This window comes from Protopterus annectens, chromosome 5.part1 (genome assembly GCF_019279795.1).
Source record: "Protopterus annectens isolate FY-2018-M chromosome 5.part1, PAN1.0, whole genome shotgun sequence".
NCBI lineage: Eukaryota > Metazoa > Chordata > Ceratodontiformes > Protopteridae > Protopterus > Protopterus annectens.
The window spans coordinates 360987038-361004884 of record NC_056736.1 but is presented as its reverse complement, the minus strand read 5'-3'; the positions used below and the strand labels follow the sequence as shown (position 1 = coordinate 361004884).

The 17847-nt window shown below is 45.8% G+C and overlaps 1 protein-coding gene across 1 annotated transcript in view; it reads right to left on the bottom strand.

Annotated features, from left to right (window-relative positions):
* Positions 1 to 17847, bottom strand: part of APBB1 (amyloid beta precursor protein binding family B member 1) — a gene marked incomplete in the record, with an annotated part of 1507904 nt that overhangs the window by 905853 nt on the left and 584204 nt on the right.

Genomic DNA, 17847 nt, shown 5'->3' with positions numbered 1-17847 from the left:
GGTAATGCTACTTAATGCTAGAAGTCTAAACCTCAAAATGCACTCTCTCAAGGCACTCCTAAAAATGGAGAACATCGATATCTGTGCAGTAACTGAGATCTGGTTCAAGGCTCCAGACAGCACCTCTGCAATACCAGGCTACAACTCTTACCACACTTTTCAGCCACCAAATCAGGACCGAAACACTAAAGGTGGAGGAGTATCCATATGGTAGTGGTGGTGTGTGAGAGGAGGAAGAGTAAGAGTTTAGGAAATTAGTGCTGTATGATGAGGAGCGATAAGGTACAAAAGATTGGGAAGCAAAATGGCTGTAAGTGTTGGAGAAAACTACTCTAGGTAAAGTTAACCAAGTGAGCAAGAAGAACAAACATCTTTGGCATAGGTACAATTTTAGCAAGGTTTTGAAACAATTTAACTTTTGTATCTGTTTTAATGGGTCTATATTACAACACTGAAGTTTTAAAACATCGAATGTTCTAATATCGACCCCAAAACAGCGAACGCTGCAAATAGCAAAGCTGCAGAACACCAAATTATTTCCTAGGCCGTTTCTGCGGCTTCGCTATTTTCAGCACTGTGGTGGAAAGTTACGGGTTGGGTTCAGGTAAGTGTGCGATTGTGTGGATGTTAGGGCACCAGTTAGGTGAGTTAGGGCTAGTGCATGGGTCAGGTGAGCGTGCGATAGTGACGGACCTTAGGGTTAGGGTTTGGGTTAAGATAAGTGGATAAATAGTAGTGTATGTACAGTTTAGTGTAGGGTAGATGTAGGATTTTAAGTGTGTGTGTGTGTGTGTGTGTGTGTGTGTGTGTGTGGGATTGCTGTTTTTTTGATGTGCTTGTGTTGTGTGTGTGTTTCTCGGAAAAGCAAAATTTTTCCCGGGGGGGGGGTCACTGTTCTAGGTGTTCGAGATTTTAAGCTTTCGCTTAAAAGGGGTCGATGAATTAGCATTCGCTTTTCTAAGCATTCGCTAATTCAATATAGACCAGTTTTAACTGTGTGGGGATTTCATTCCAGTCTTGACAACTAATGGGAGCAGATGCAGAATCGAGCAGTGCTGAACATCTTACTGATGCACAGTGTCTCTCGTTGGTCAATAGTACAGTAGAATATTCTGCAATGCTGGGTATTTATCTGGAGAGTATACTAGGTTGTAGGCAATAAGCAGTTGTGAGTACGTCAGCTGTTTAGGGAGTTCAAGCCAGTTTAGCTGTTTTATAAGGTTGGTTGCAAATTTAGCTATTTGGTAATAGCAGGAGGCTTGTTTAGTTTTATACATGGTGGTGATATTTGTAACACTAGGGGAACCATATAACAGAGAAGGAAGATGGAATGTGGCTGCTAAGGTAATCCTTGCTTGATCTGTCAGGTACAGGAAGCAGAGTTGGTCTGATGTTATGCTGTTTTATAAGGTTGGTTGCAAACTTAGCTATTTGGTAATAGCAGGAGGCTTGTTTAGTTTTATACATAGTGGTGATATTTGTAACACTAGGGGAACCATATAACAGAGAAGGAAGGTGGAATTTGGCTGCTAAGGTAATCCTTGCTTCATCTGTCAGGTACAGGGAGCAGAGTTGGTCTGATGTTATGCTGTTGTGCTCTCTTGCAAAAAAATATTGACCTTTAGGAGGTAAAGGACAGGGAAAGTCCAAGTCTTGGGATGAGAAGGAATGAGGGACTATCTTTGCATTTGAGGGAAGTGGCAGTCAAGCAGAATCACAGCTGTTCTCTCTGGCCATCTTGGGCCTGAAGGCCTTCGTGCTTCTCTGAGTTTTGCTTGCCATCTGCTCCTATATCTGTCCTTTTAGCTCTGGCTGACTTCCTTTTCTCTTGCTTTGGGTATAGAAGCGGTGACCTGGCTAGGCAGATTCTTCTGAAATGAGTCACTTGGGAATGAAAAAAAATTGCCTGACAGACTGCAGTCTCAGTTTGTTTTCTCTCTTTTTTTAAGCAACTTCATCAGACGGTCTCAAAGAAGAGATTTTTATCTGGGGTGCATTAAGAAGCTCCACCTTCCCATGGTCTGGAAGGGGCTGCGTCCTCAGACAGGCAGGTCTTCTGCAAGGCCCATCCACTACATCACAGCTACAACTCCTTGGACTGCTTGGCGACCTGGGCTGATAAGCTGCACAATTCAAGTTTCCCATGCTTCACATCCTCATCAGTGATCCAGTCCACCTTGAACCTCATATTTCTCAGTAGGATTAGCAGGCAGTTGAGCATATGGCTCTGCCAATGTAAGACTTTTGACAGCCAATAACAGAGATATAAATGCCTTTTCCCCCAAAATGGTCAAAACTCCTACTTGGGTGGAGCCAAAGATGATCCCTTGCTGAAATCTGAGGACACCACAGATGGATCAGCTAAAAGACTGTTCTAAAGGATCATGGGGACTTGTGAAAATCCTGGATCTGGTAAAAACAGTCAGGTTTCTTTACAGCAGTGGATATGGAATCAGACTTCAAAGATGCATTAGCAATTGCATCCTCCAGGACATAGATAGTTGAAGGGAGTTGCCATTGCTCCAAGCTCAGAGAGGCCCATGAAGGCTCTATATCACAGACATGCCTGTGAACAATTTCTATGCTCCTACTGGAATTCTGCTTTTCATCTTGTGAAGGGTGTCCTGAAAGGTATGATACTTTAAAGGTGAAGTAAAGGACAGGATGCACTTGGTGGCAGAATCAAACAGGGGCAGAAGGGAATTGGCCAACACAGACCAGTCTATCTGCCTCACAGTCTGGAGTGCAAGATTCCTCTAGGGAGAAAGTTCTATCAGTTCAACTATTCCACTTTGAGAAAGGACCACTGACACCTCAGGAATTTCCACTGTTGTCTGCTTGGACTTAAGGAAAGTCACTAAGTCCTAAGATGAAATAACTGTTGGGTAAAAGTGTGGGAAGCTGATTGATTTGATGCTTCACTTGACAATGACTGAGGAAAGCTAGCAGTGATATAGTTTAGGCTTCAGCTTCTTTGTGGAGACTACTTTGCAGACCCCAGTTCACAAACAGATTATCAACACATCCACATCACTTCTAGGAACCTTCTCAAACAGAAAAAATTGAGGGAATACCACCTTACCCTCTCTGATAAGACAATGTACTGGGGAGTTGGTGCCCTCAGATTGGTTTCAGAATGAGCAGATGCCCAATGTATTCAGTCAGGAAGGGCATGATAGCAGCAAAGGGCATTGATAAAACTGACTCCAAACCTTGAGGCAGTGAAAGTGTCTCAGTGTGGTGTTATCAGATCTAGGAAAATGGATGGCATCAGATATACTGTCCTTGTTTTTTTGTTGCTTTTTCTCATGTCACTTTTTAGTGAGTTTGCACTTTGGAGGAATGATCCCCAGTGACTTTTGCTGGTTTCATTTTGGTGGACTGGTACCATACATCCCTTCTCATATATACTTCAACTACCAGAGAAAGATCTCTCTCTCTCTTCTGATGCTCCTCAGTGTGAACCTTGCACAATCAGGACATATATTCTTGTCATGCTCTAGGCCAAGTCATAAAAGACAATGTGAATGGAAAGCCTTAATGAGGGACTTGCTCCCCACAAGCAATTATTTTTCTTACTAATAATTTCTAAATCAGAGTCACTATTAAACATTAGGAAAAAATGTAAATGCATTTAAAAAAGGGACAAAACAAATTCTCCTGCAGGGTATTCATCCTTCTAGTTGTAGCAGGCCAATCAGCACACTAACAAGTCTCAGTGTTCATGTGACCATGCTACTGCAATAAGAAAGATCTGAAGATAGTATCAGTAGACGCCCCTGTTAAACCAGCAATGTTTGTGTTTGAGGGACAAGGAGTCAGTCAAAGCCATTGTGCAAGTCCAACTGTGGATGCCAGAACAAGCTTCTGGCTACCTGATGGCGGGCTATCCTTTAGATGAGAGCTACAAAAGTGAGTAGCATGATGAACAGCTTTCTGTGTCCTTGAAAGATGGGGATACAAGTAGACAGGCATCTTTGAGATATAGGATAACCAGGAGACATTGAGGGATTAGCAATGGAAGGAGTGCCAGAAAAGCTTGAATTCTGTCACCAAAATAAACTTATTTAGATTACAGAAGTCCAAGATAGTTCTCTAGGGTCTGTCTTCTTTTAAGAAACTGAAACAGTCTCGAGTAGAAAGCTTTTCCTTCCTGGTTTTCAGGAACTTTCTTTACAGTAACCTGAGCCACCATGTCTACAGGAATATCCTCATGTTATTCTGTGCCACCATGGGAGGCAGGAAGCCAAATGTCTGCCATTCAAGTCCTGGGATGGGGTTGTTGGGAAAGGTGGGATTTTTGGCAGAGGAAAAGGGAGGAGACTAGACAGTCACAAACATGTTTCCTGTTGGTAGCAGTGCCCTGAGCCCCCCCCCCCACACACACACACACACCTTATTCTGTCTTCAGGATGCAAGATCCTCTTCATGGAGGTCTTACCTTTAGCTCATTTATCCTTACCATGCCTCCTGTATAAAGGAGGTGTTTTAGAAAGGTGACTGATGTTACACCTGGGAAGAAGAGGATGGAACATCAGTCTGGCACTCCACAGACTCCAGTTTTCTGAATATATTGTATGTTAGGGGTTCAAACAGTTCTCTATCTAATGAAGCTTTCCGCAGGTGCACTTTTACATTCCTGGTATGGACTGGGTCCTTGTCAGGACTGCCTTCTTAAGACAGACCTCACAGCTGCAGCTATGGATGTTGCATCACTTTCACATTTCACTGCATATTTTCCCAGCTGAGTAGAGGTCTGCATCTAATTCAGCTGCTCAGAAACCTGTATATTTTCTATTCTACCTTCCTAAAATATGCCGTTTTTAAATGCCATCCCAACAGTCCAGCATTAAACTTTATCCTTACTGTTTGAAAAATTATGTGCCCCCTCCCTTCTCAGGGATGTGTGTTATCACTCACTTGGAACAGATTAAAGGTACATGACACATTGTGTGCTTCCTCCCTTCTCAGGTGTGTGTGTGTGTGTGTGTGTGTGTGTGTGTGTGTGTGTGTGTGTGTGTGTCACTGCTCTGGAACAGATTAAAGGCACATTCCCAGTGTGACTATACTGTTGCACGTCACAGAAAGTGCATCATACAGTTGTTTCTGTCACCATGCTGAATTCGTAAAAGTAAACTTTGTCTCCAAGATCCCAATGAGAATGCATCCATGATCAAAAACTGTAAACAAAGATGAATGATTTCTTCTTTCACAACTAGCAGTGTCTAGCAGTGTGCCACAAAGAACAAGAAGTTATGTACTCACCATAACATTTGATGTGTGTAGTCCAGCTCGCCTCACATTCTTACCCGTGGGTTCGGAGCCGAATATCGGCTCTGACTCGCCCAACTTTTCTAGCTCAAAGTCTTTCATTGGCTGGGCTAAGCAGGTATCCCATGGTGCACTGCTCCACATCCCCAGATCTACTTTGCTGCATTAGTCATTCATACCTCATGCATAGACAACATCCAGATAAAAAGAATAAGCTTAAGTAAAGGGAACTCAGTAAAAAAACAACCTAACCTCCAGATCCTCCAGGAAGGGGGAAAGGTGGGAGGGTAAGTAAGAATGTGAGGTGAGATGGACTACATACATCAAATGTTATGGTGAGTACATAACTTCTTGATGTTATGTAGTCCTATTTCGCCTACATTCTTACCTGTGGAACAGTGTCCCTAGCACCTACCATCCAGGGTGGCTCATAGGAAGATACTCCTGAGTACTGTGGAGCCAAAGGATGACCTGCCCCTGGAAACCACGTCCAATTTGTAATGAGAAACAAATGTGCGAGGGGAAGCCCAAGTAGCTGCAGCACATATATCATCCATCGACAATCTGACTTGATAAGCTGTGGATGTAGAAACAGCCCGAGTAGAATGAGCCTTGACTGGAAATGGCAGATCTTTTCCTCCTGCATAGTAGACGAAAGAGATGCAACTAGATATCCATCTAGAAATGGTGAGCTTGGAGACTGGGGACCCAATTTTGTTTATCGAAAAGAAGACAAATAATTGCTCAGACTTCCGGATATCTTTTATTCGGTGCAGACAGAAACGTAACTGCCTGTGTACATCCAGTTGATGAAATTTAAATTCTGCCTTGTTTGAAAAATGAGGAAAGAATACAGGCAACTCAATGGATTGATTAAGATTAGACACAGAAGCCACTTTAGGAAGGAAAGAAGGGTTCGGTCTAAGAGAAACTCTGTCCTTACGGAAGATTAAGTAAGGAGGTTTGATGGAAAGGGCCTGAATTTCTGAAACTCAGCTTGCTGAAGTGATTGCTATAAGAAGGCTGCTTTCCAGGTCAAGAATTTCAATTCACAGGTAGCTGCAGGCTCAAAGGGTGGTGAAGTGAGGGCTTGTAGAACAAAATTGAGGTCCCAGGTCATGACAGGTTCTGAGACCGGAGGACGGAGTAACAGAGTACCCTTCATGAAAGCCTTGCAGAGTCTATGAGCCATGTGACTAGGCTCATTAGCCACATGAAAATTAGAGATCGCTGCCAACTGAACTTTGATGGTAGCTGATGCGGAACCCTGATGGAAAAGCATAGACAAAAACTCCAAGACTGAGGCAATTGGAGCTGTGTAAGGATCAATTCCTTGGGTATGCGCCCAAACAGAAAACCTCTTCCATTTGCTAGAATAAATCCTCCTAGTAGATGGTTTGTGAGAAGAGGATAAGATGTGAACCACTGCCGGTGAAGAAAGGGGAACCAGACTTGACGAGGCCAGTGTGGAGCAATCAGAATCATTCTGCTTCCCAAGGACTGCGCTTTCTGAATCACCTCTGATAGTAAGGGAAATGGAGGGAAAGCATAAAGTAGACCGGAGGGCCAATCGTGAACTAGAGCATCCCTGTGTGACTCCTCCTGTGGGGGGATCAGCATGAAGTAGCTGCTGCATTTGGCATTAAGAGGGCTGGCAAAAAGGTCGCAGCAAGGCTGACCCCATCTGCTAAAGATTCGTTCTGCAACTAGACGATTCAGGGGGCACTCGTAAGGCATCAGAATGGCTCTGCTTAGCCTGTCCACAATAACGTTGGACTTCCCTGGAATGTGCGTTGCCACCATAAACCTTTGGGAAGTTACTGCCCACTGCCACACTTGCATGGCCTCTCTGCAGAGGGGGGTAAGACCTGGTTCCCCCTTGCTTGTTTAGATTCCACACTACTGACATGTTGTTCGAGTGTATCGCAATCGTCCCTAGAGGTAGAAAGCTCTGAAGTACCTGCAACGCAAGTAGCACTGCTCTCATCTCTAGGACGTTGATGTGCAGATGTATCTCGTGACCTTGCCATGTGCCTTGGACTGTCTTGCCAAGATAATGCCCCCACCCCCACCCCATCTGGGAGGCGTCCGTGGTCACTGTGTCAACCGGGATGGGTGGAACGAAGGGCCTTCCCCCATTCAAATTGTTGGTGCAAAGCCACCAATTGAGATCTTGTTTGCACCTGTCCGTGAGCAAAATGGGGTGGGAAAGAGGAAATTTTTGGAGAGACCACTGAACAAAGAGGAGTCATTGAAGAAGTCTCATGTGCAATCTCGCTAGAGGGACCAACATAATCGTTGCTGCCATGGTCCCCAGGAATTGGAAAATCCATCTTGCCTTTGCTTTCCTCAGGGGCATCAGGATGTGTATCTGTTGTTGTAAGACTCTGATCCTCTCCTGTGGTAAAAATGCTCACATTTGAATGGTGTCTAATTCTGCGGCTATAAAGGTGACATGCTGCGAGGGCAACAAAGCAGATTTTTCCCAATTTAGTGTTATGCCTAACTGTTGACATAACGTGATGGTAGCGTCCCTGGTTTGGACCAGTTGATGCCTGTTGGGGGCGGTAAGGAGCCAGTCGTCCAGATACGGAAACACCTGAAATCCCTGATGTCTCAAGTGAGCAGTCACCACCGCCATACACTTGGTGAACACCCTGGGGGCTATGGTGAGACCAAAGGGCAGGGCTCGAAACTGGAAATGACTGGCTCCCAGCCGGAAGCATAGATGACACCTGGATGCCCTGTCCATTTTGATATGGTAGTAAGCATCCTTGAGGTCGATGGAGCACATCCATATCTCCTCTCCCAACAATGGGAGAATCGATTGTAGTGTGACCATACGGAACCTGGACTTCTGTACATAGTTGTTCAGTTGGCTGAGATCTAATATGGGTCTCAGGTCCCCTGTTCTTTTCAGCACCAAAAAGAATATTGAGTAAGTCCCTAATCCGATTTGGTCTAAGGGGACACGCTGGATGACTGCTTTTTCTAGCAGCTTTGAAACCTCTGATGCTGCTTGATCCCTTTGACTGGGTGGAACATCTGGGATTCGTCTGATTGAAGGGGGGCGTCTGATGTGAACGGGATGAGATAACCTCCGGAAATTATTCGTAATACCCATCGGTCCTGGGTGATGTTTTCCCAGGCTTCTGGATATAACGAAAGTCGACCCCCGACTGGCTCCGGATAAGCACAGTCTGGCACTCCCTCAGGAACGAGAGTAGGGGGAGCCGTGAAAGGAATTGCGGTCTCCCGAATTGCAGGGGCCCCCTCTGCCCCTAGGGCGGCATCTCCCTGAATAACCTCCCCCTCCCTCTGGAGGGGGACTCACCATGTGCGGCAGGAAAAAACCTCTGTGATTTCTTGAACCACATCTTCCCACCTCGCTTGGCCTTGGGGTAAGCCCTAGAAGGAAGGGAAAAACAGACCCCTACGGCAGACAGGGTCTTTCCCTCTTGCTCGCACCTAGAGAGGGTGTCTTTCACTTTGGTTCCAAACAAGGAAGAACCATCGAAAGGGGCGTCTGTGAAGGAAGACTTGAAGGCCTCCGTGAAGTGACACAGGCGCAGCCAGGCTTGCCTTCTAAGGGCGACCCCTGAGCTTGCTGCCCTACTCGCTCCCTCGGCTGCATACGAAATGAGCCGCATAGAGGAGTCGACAATGGAAATGAGGGTAGACACCTGGGCATTAACCGTCTGAGCCACCGCCTCAGGGACGCTACCTGCAAGAGTATCTCCTAGCTCCTTGAGGAGATCTCTCTGGAGCTGAGTGAAATGAGACAGATAGTTCAGCGACCATAAGGTAAAGGTTGCTGACGAGAGGGTACGCTTCCCGTACCGGTCCATAGTCCTAGACACTCCTTGTTAGGAGGATGGACTGAGGAAGGGGTCTCTGCTACTTCCTTCTGAGTGGCTGCCGCCACCACCATGGCATTTACAGGGACTCCTTTGGACAGAAACTCCTTACCCTGGGGAGAAGAGAGAAACTTGTTGGGACACCTGGGTACGGGCTTCACAGAATCAGGGTTTTCCCACACCCTTCGACAGATCAAATCTAGGAGCTCGTTGAAAGGTGGGGACACCCAGGAGGCGGAAGGCTGAGCACCAAAGGCCTTAAGAAATACAGACTCCTCCTCGGTAGGGGCTTTGGATGGCCAGTCACCTCTTTGCTTCAGTATCTCCAGGATATCAGAGAAGGAAACATCATCAGAGGATGACTTGGGGGGACCCCTCCGATTCCTTGAGGTCAGTATCAGAAGTGAGGGACTCATCCTGGGAGTCTATGTGCTTCCTCTTGCATGTTTTCTTTCTAGGGGGCTCCTCAGGCATGAACTCTGAAGGGCCCTCAGAAAGTTGGGGACCACTCGTGGGGGTAACCCTAGGCCCTGGTGCTCTGCTGTCCATGGATAGGTGGTGATCAGAGGCTCTCACCAGAGTGGTGGGGGACAGAGTGACCGATCCACCTGATGTAGCTGACGATCTGGCCAGCGCAGTCCGCATGGCCTCAGAGGCTGGCCTCCCCGAGTCCGAGGACCGGCCAGCCTCAGACCATGACAGGAGTCGTAATTCCCTGACCCGAGGCACCGAGAGGGAGACTCAGAACCGAAATATGTCCCGATATGTCCCCCTCAGGCCCGACCGAAGAATCCCGAGTCCAGAACCCCGACGACGGAGCCGACGGGGTCGGAGTCGATGTCGGTACTGATGGAGCCGGAGGGGCCATCTGAACCAGCCTAGGAACATCACAAGGCATGGAACACTCCGGCTCCAAAGACGGAGATGTGCTCAGAGGAGGAATGATCGAAGAAGGGGTCGGGGCGGGCTCCGGAGCCGACTGGGTCGGAGCTGAAAACACTTTAGCCAAAACCGGGGACTGGAGGAGCCTCTGGACAACCCTATCGACATCCATATCCGAAAGGGTCCTGGAGGATTTGGAGGAGAGGGAGGGAGATCGAGATCTCCTCTCAGGAGAGACTGGTCTGAGAATGGGCGATCATCTCCGAAGAGGTTCCAAAATAATTGGAGCTGACGCCGGTTCCATCAACACGGACATCTCCTGCGGCCCCGAGGACAGTGGAGCCGAGGAAGTCGATGCAATTTTTGAGACTTTCTCCGGAGGCTCCTATGAAGCTGATGGAGCTGGAGATCTTTTCTTAGACATGGATGACTTAGATTTAGCACTGGGAGAAGAATGCAAATCCTCTTTGAAAGAGGATTTCAACAGTCCCTTTAAGATCAGCTTATTCTTTCTCTCTTGGAGCACTCTGGGACTGAAAGCATGACAAAAACTGCAGGACTCCTGCAGATGAATGGCTCCCAGCCAACAGACAAAAACAGAATGTCCATCGGTGATGGACATTTTGTACCCGCATTTAGAGCACCTTTTGAAACCCGAAGGTTTGTGCTCTTTGGAATCCTTGGACATTCTTCACAACAAACACCCACAACTTAACCTAGAAACCGACAAGAAGATCACAGACACCCAACAGCACAAAAACACGAGAACCAGATATACGAAAACAGTAGACACACACTGAAACCAACAATGTCAGAAACCTCTAACTTAAACGGTTAATGGCCACCTAGGGGAGAAATCAAACCTCTAATTTAAACGGTTAGGCAAACAGAGGACGAAAGGTCTAGGTCCTCTAACTAAAACAGGCCTAGCCCAAGGGAACAGTTAAGCGGGATACTCACAAAAAACAAACACACTAGCAAATTAAACACAAGACAATAGCTATGAAAATAGCTTTTTGTTTATGACAAAAATGTTTTTTCTCAATACAAGAAAAAAGGTACTTAGCCACAGCCAAAGCGAGACCACGTCCGAGCTACACGAGCGGCAAACGAGATCTGGGGATGTGGAGCAGTGCACCATGGGATACTTGTTTAGCCCAACCAATGAAAGACTTCGAGCTAGAAAAGTTGGCAGAGTCAGAGCCGATATTCGGCTCCGAACCCACGGGTAAGAATGTAGGCGAGATAGGACTACATAACATGCATAGTTTCAATGAATTTCAAATAGGTTCATAAGTGTACGCTAGGTTAATGACCACTACGGCGCTTACAAGTCTAACTGTGCAACCCAAATGAGACCCACAAATGTAATCTATATAGGAGCTAATCTACTGACTGTCTCTGTCCATCATGCACACAGGTGCCAAACCAGGGGTGAATTTCTGATTACAAGCCACTGGTCCAAGTTATATTTAAATAGGGATAGGGAGGAACTCTGATTCAAATAGAAAGGGAGCCTGTTACAGAGAATGGGAATTCTGAGAAACAAATCTGTTTCTCCAGCATGTCCTGTTTATGTTGCAAGCAAAATTTAGGTATCTTAATCTAGTAGTTCTGATGCTATTTGTTTTGCAGGTGTGCAAAAGGTTCATCAAAACAGGTTTGAGATGTATTTTTGCCAAGCAAAGATCACCTCTCAGAAGTCTGTATGATAAGACAAGGCTTTCAGGCAATCAGAGTAGAGCATTGTGTTTACTCCCTGTATTCTTTTTTATGGAACCTTTGCAGATGTTCCAGTTGCTGCATGTATTTGGTGAAATGCATACCAAAGAGGGCATTATACTTTATGATGGGTCGGATGAGGGCCATGTACAGTGGTATGATGACCTCTCTAGTCCTAGATGCCATACCCTTGTTTATAAGTTGAGCGACATAGAAAGTTTTTCTTACTACCTTGGGCAAGTTGGTCAAAAGGCTAGGTTACTATCTACATGAGTTCTCCGATCTCTGACTAATGAATCACCTTTTAGAGGTGCTTTATTAATGATGTAGTAACCTAGGGTAGCTGACTTCCCAAATGGTACAAAAATGCATTTCTTGGTATTGAGTTTGGCACCAAGCATTTGGTCTGTGTTAAACCATCCTAAAGGTTGTTCTCATCTTCAAGGGATTCAACAACCGCTCCCAGTTTGCAATCATCTGTGAACTTGCTTAGCCAAAGGCCTTTGGCACCGGCTATGACATTCAAGAAGCAGATGCCAAAGAGGAATGGGCCTAAAACAGAACAGTGGGGCACTGAGCTAACAAACAAGAAAGTACAGTTGTGTACACTTACCATAAATGTAGATGTCTGAGTGTATTCACTGTTAGTCATCACATTTGGGTTATCTGCTTGCAATAGCCCTCAGTCAGCCTGATTATCAAAGTCTTGGATCCTGCGTCAGATGCGGTCTCATCTTCCATGATGTCAGGTAGTCAGGGGTATAAAGCATGCAGCCGACGCCATTACATCAGTTTTTCTTGCCCCAGATGTCAGGTGCCCCTATAATGGGAAGCAATTATATACAAGGTTACACCTCCAACAAAAAAGCAAATAAACCAAAAAGTTTTAAGCATAGCAAACAAGTACAGAGGTATAGTCAATAGAAGTCAGGGGGCTGGAGGGAGGGTAACCAAGACTGCAACAGTGAATACACTTGAACATCTACATTTAAGTGTACACAACTGTACAATGTTCTTCGTGTTTCACTGTTACAGTCATCACATTTGGGTAGATTCCCAAAGCTAAGGATGGGAGGAGGTAATTAGATAGCATTAGGACCAGCTATAAGGCTCTGCAAGACTGCAGTGGCAAAGCCAGTTCTGGATTTAGAAAAAAATGGTAAGTGATAATGCTTGGTGAAGGTATGTACAGAACTCCAGGTAGCAGTTTCTAGGATGTCCCTGATAGGGACACCTCTGAAAAAAGCTGTAGAGGTAGATGCAGCCCTGGTTGAATGTGGTCTTATCCCCTGTGGGGTAGGTTTTCCATGGTGCTTATAGCAAAAATGAATGCAGTGGCCTATCCACTTAGAAATGGGTTGCTTTGAAATGGCTTTCCCCTCTGCCCCTGCAGCAAATGCAATCAGCAGCTGTTCAGATTTCCTGAGAGGTTTAGTCCTGGTCCAAGTAAAATCTAAGTTGTCTGGGCACATCCAAGGAGCGCAGTATTCGTTCCCCTTCGTTCTGTGGATTAGAAAAGAAGGTTGGCAAATGAATGGACTGATTAAGGGCCACACTGGATACCATCTTGGGCATGAAGGAGGGTTTGGTCCTGAGGGACACCCTGTCCACGTGAAAGATGATGAAATGCTCCACTGCCATGAGAGCCTGTAATTCAGACACCCTTCTTGCTGAAGTGATGGCTAGAAGAAAGGCTGTTTTCCAAGAAAGGAATTTCAACTCTGCATTTGCAGCTGGTTCAAAGGGAGGTAAAGTGAGCTTTTCAAGTACAAAGTTAAGGTCCCAGGCTGGAGTAAGGGCTCTCCTGGGTGGCTTTAAGTTTTTGGCCCCTCTGAGGTACTGATTCAGCAATGGATGAGAGAAGAGGGGTGGATCTGTATTGTAATGAGCTGAAATGGCTGAGGCATGAATTTTGATGGAGGAAAAGGAAAGGCCCTTGTGAAGCATCTCAGTTAAGTATTGAAGAATCTGAGGTACATTGGGCGCTGATGTGCCCATCCCCTGGGTTTGGCTCAAGGAACAGAATCTTTTCCATTTTTCAGCATAAGATTTTCTAGTACTAAGCCTCCTTGCCTCCAAATTGACATCCATCACTTGCTTACCGGGGGATGGTAATGGAGAGATCAGGTAATTAGCCAGGCTGCCAGATTCAGAGTTTGAAGCTGTGGGTGCAGAATCTGGCCCTCCTGCTGGGACAGCAGGGCAGGAGTCTGAAGCAGTTGCCATGGTGCCAGCAGTGACACACTACGCAAGAGGAGGTACCAGTGTTGGTGTGGCCAGTCCGGTGCAATCAGTACTGTCCTTGGTTTGTCCTGTTTGATCTTTAGTAGCACCTTGGAGAGGAGAGGCAGAGAGGGAATGCATAAACTGATAGGTTTTTCCAGGTGAAGGACAAGGCATCCACTTTCCAAGCTTATTTGTGGGGAGTCCTTGTGCAGAATTTGTCCAATTTGTAGTTCTGGGGAGGCAAACAGGTCTATCTCTGGGCTCCCCCATTTGTTTCTCAACATGTTGAATATCTTTGGTTCCAGTTTCCACTCGTGTGGGTCCATGAGATTTTTGCTTAGGTCGTCTGCCAGTGTATTTAGCTTTCCTGGCAGGAATTGCGCCTGTAGGTGCACTTGGTAGCTCAAGGCTGTTCCACAGAGCCATGGTTAGTCTGCAGAGAGGATATGAGTGGGTTCCTCCCTGCTTGTTCATGTACCACATAACAGTGGTGTTGTCTGTCTTTACCAATAATCCTGGAAGAATGTGGTCCTTGAAGGCTGTCTGAGCATTCTGTACAGCTAACATATCTTTTTGATTGATATGCAGGTGCATTTGACTTGGGTTCCATTTGCCCGTGAATGCACTTCCCTGCCAAGCGAGCCCCCCATGCATAGTCTGATGCGTCTGCTGTTAGGGTTTGGGAGGCACGGGGTAGAATGGCAGTCCCTTGTATTGGTGGCAGGCCTTTGCCCACCAAAGGAACTCTATCTGTAAACAAGGTATGATAAGAATCATTGATTCTAGATCTTGAGAATGTTGACACCATAGGCTTTTTAGATACCATTGTAGTTTCCTCATATGCAGTCTTGCATATGGAATTAGTAGAATGCAGGAGGCCATGAACCCCAAGGCTTGCAGTATTTTCCTTGCAGGTAGCTGGGTCTTTGTGGTCAGTAGTTTGAAGTAGGCTGTCAAATGAACTTGTTTCTCTGGCGTAAGGTAGGCCACCTGGGAAGTTGTATTCAAACTTGCTCCCAGGAATACAATTTGTTGGAAGGATACAAGATGCGATTTCTTTTAGTTTATGGTGTACCTCAGAGAAGTTAACAATTTCCTTACAAATGCCAGATGATTTAATAGTATGTCCTGGCTTTCTGCCTGAATTAGACAATCGTCCAGGTATGGGTATATTTGAATATTTCTTTGCCTGCAAAAAGCAATGACTGGAGCTAGGCACTTTGTGAGTACCCTGGGCGGAGTAGATAAGCCAAAGGGCAGTGCAGAGAACTGATAGTGCATGTGGCCTGCTTTGAAGCGTAGGTATCTTCTGCAAGATTCCCTTATTGGGATGTGCAGGTAGGCTTCCTTTAAATCCAGTGTTGCCAACCAGGCATCTTTGCCTAGCATAGGAAGCAGCTGATTAAGAGTTAGCATCTTGAATTTTGGGATCACCAAAAATGTGTTTAGTATAGACAGGTCCAGGATAGGATGTCAGGAATTGTCTGTTTCTGGGTACCAGAAAAAGTCTTGAGTAGAAACCTTGTCCCCATTTTACTTTTGGGACAGGTTGAATAGCCCTGATGCTTAAAAGAAAGAGAATTTGCTTTTGAGCCTCTGCCCACTGATTTGGGGGTAGATCTGGCCAACCGTCTGCGGTTGGTAAGGAGTGGAAGTGGAATTTGCATCCTTGGGAAACTATGTTTAAAACCCATTTGTCCTGGGTAATGAGTTCCCAATTTTTTGCCTGTGGGGCAATCTTTCCCCCTAAAGGAACAGTCAGTTGTGCAGGGCTTGGAAGGTTTAAAGTTAAGTCCTTGAGACAGTTTACCATAGGGGGAAGTCTTACTACTTCCTGTTTTGGAAGTGGGAGCCCCCCACTACTTAGTCCTGTGAATACCTTGGGACTGAAGCCTGGGTGTTCTGCTGGTTCTGGGTTTGGACTGAAGGCCTGGAAGAGGCAGGAAAGGACCAATTCTTAGATGGCCAATGCCTACTGAATCTGGGAGGTTGTACTTGCAGGACACTAACAGTTTGCATAGATTTAGTTTTTTCCTCAATTTTTTTAAGTACTTCTTCTGCTTTGTTGCCAAACAGGCGGTCTTGGTTTAAAGGAGCACCCAGCAATTTAGTTTTAACATGATCTGGCAAATATTGCTCCTTAAGCCAAGCATGCCTTCTAAGTACAGACCCAGTGACAGCAGCCCTGCAAGATGCCTCTAAAGAATCAAAACCACACTGCAAAGTATGTTTTCCAACTCGTTCAGCAGAATGCATTAAATCTTTATTTTCAGCAGAGTCAGGAATCAACATCATTTCCTGTTTAAGCAATCCAATGATATGCTGCTGATACTTTAACATATGAAACTGTCAGTTTAAGGCCCTAATGGCCAAGGTTGCAGGAGTGTATACTTCTTACCCCACCTATCCAGTGCCCTGGAATCTCTATCAGAGGGGGGTAGGATTTTTGGCAATAGCAGCCTTAATGCCCTTAGGTCCATGTGAAATAGTCTCAGGATCCGCAGTAAGATTTTTAAAGAGGAACTTGTGAGAATCAGGAACCCTGTAATATCTATCAGGCTTTCTGGGAGCAGGAGGTAAAGAGTCAGAGGTCAAGCTAGATTCTGAGAAGGCATCATCAACAATGTCCAGTACAGGATGGATGTCCAAAGACCTATGTCGGGGCAGGAGAAAAAATCCCTAAGCCTCTTTTTGGAGTCAGAGTAATCCTGGCTCTCCCAGCGAAAATGGTCCCTAAGAGTAGGCAAGGTTTCACCAAAAGAGAAATCCTCTGGAGGGGATGCAGAGGGAATGGAGTCCTCTGCATCAGAATCCTTATAGGTAGATAATGGTAAATCCTGTTCATCAGAGGAAACAGAAACTTCAGGGTCTTGAGCAGAAGAATCAGAAGGAAAATCAGTCCTAGGTCTCTTAGAGGGGGTAAGGGTGTCTCCCTCTGATTAGAGTAATAAGGTCTTCAGCCATTCTTATCATTTGTTTTTTAGGCATAGGGGCCTGACCATGCGGGTCTGGGCATCAGTTTTCTAGGCATGGTTCGAGTTTTAGGCTTTTGAGGAGGAAGATGGCGTTGGTTTAATATGCAAGTCAGTAGGCCTGAATACACTCTCAGAAGCCAGTGCCTGCACAGCGGCTCTGGACCCATCCAAGGTAGAGACATCTGCAGGTTCCACAGTCGAAGAAGCATCTCGCAGCATACCAGACTCCGAATGGGTCTCAGTAGAGGCTTGCAAATCTGAAATAGTGGGTATCAGGGGCTGCAAAAGCACCTCACTGAGTATCGGCGAACTGGCGACTAGCTTAGGAGAAGTGTCGTCGGCAGCTCCGGACCTATGCGGTCTGTCTCTGTCTTTATCTTTGCGTTTTTTCAGAATGTTGGTAGTCGGGTGGCTAACTGAACCGAGTACCAAAATATTTAGAAGCGTAAATAAATGGACAATGAATAGTTCGAGGTTTGAATAAGGCACAAAACCAACAGCGAGGTACATTGTGGTCTGGGCCTAGGCAAGGAATGCACTACGAATGAAAATCTTTATGAGGTATTTGCTTTCCACAAGAAGTACAATTGTTAACTTTTACTGACATCGGTTTAGAGCAAGAAAAAGGTTCCCCAACGGGGTACTTAGCTTAGTTGAAGACTTCGGTTCTGAAACTCAAAAACGAAAATTTCAGGAATCGGCCGACCGGCACTTGCGAACTGCTTCTGCTTCAGGCACCACATGGCAAGAAAAACTGATGTAATGGTGTCGGCTGCATGCTTTATACCCCTGACTACATGACGTCATGGAAGATGAGACAGCATCCGATGCAGGACCCAAGACTTTGATAATCAGGCCGACTGACGGCTACTGCAAGCAGATATCCCAAATGTGATGACTGCAACAGTGAAACA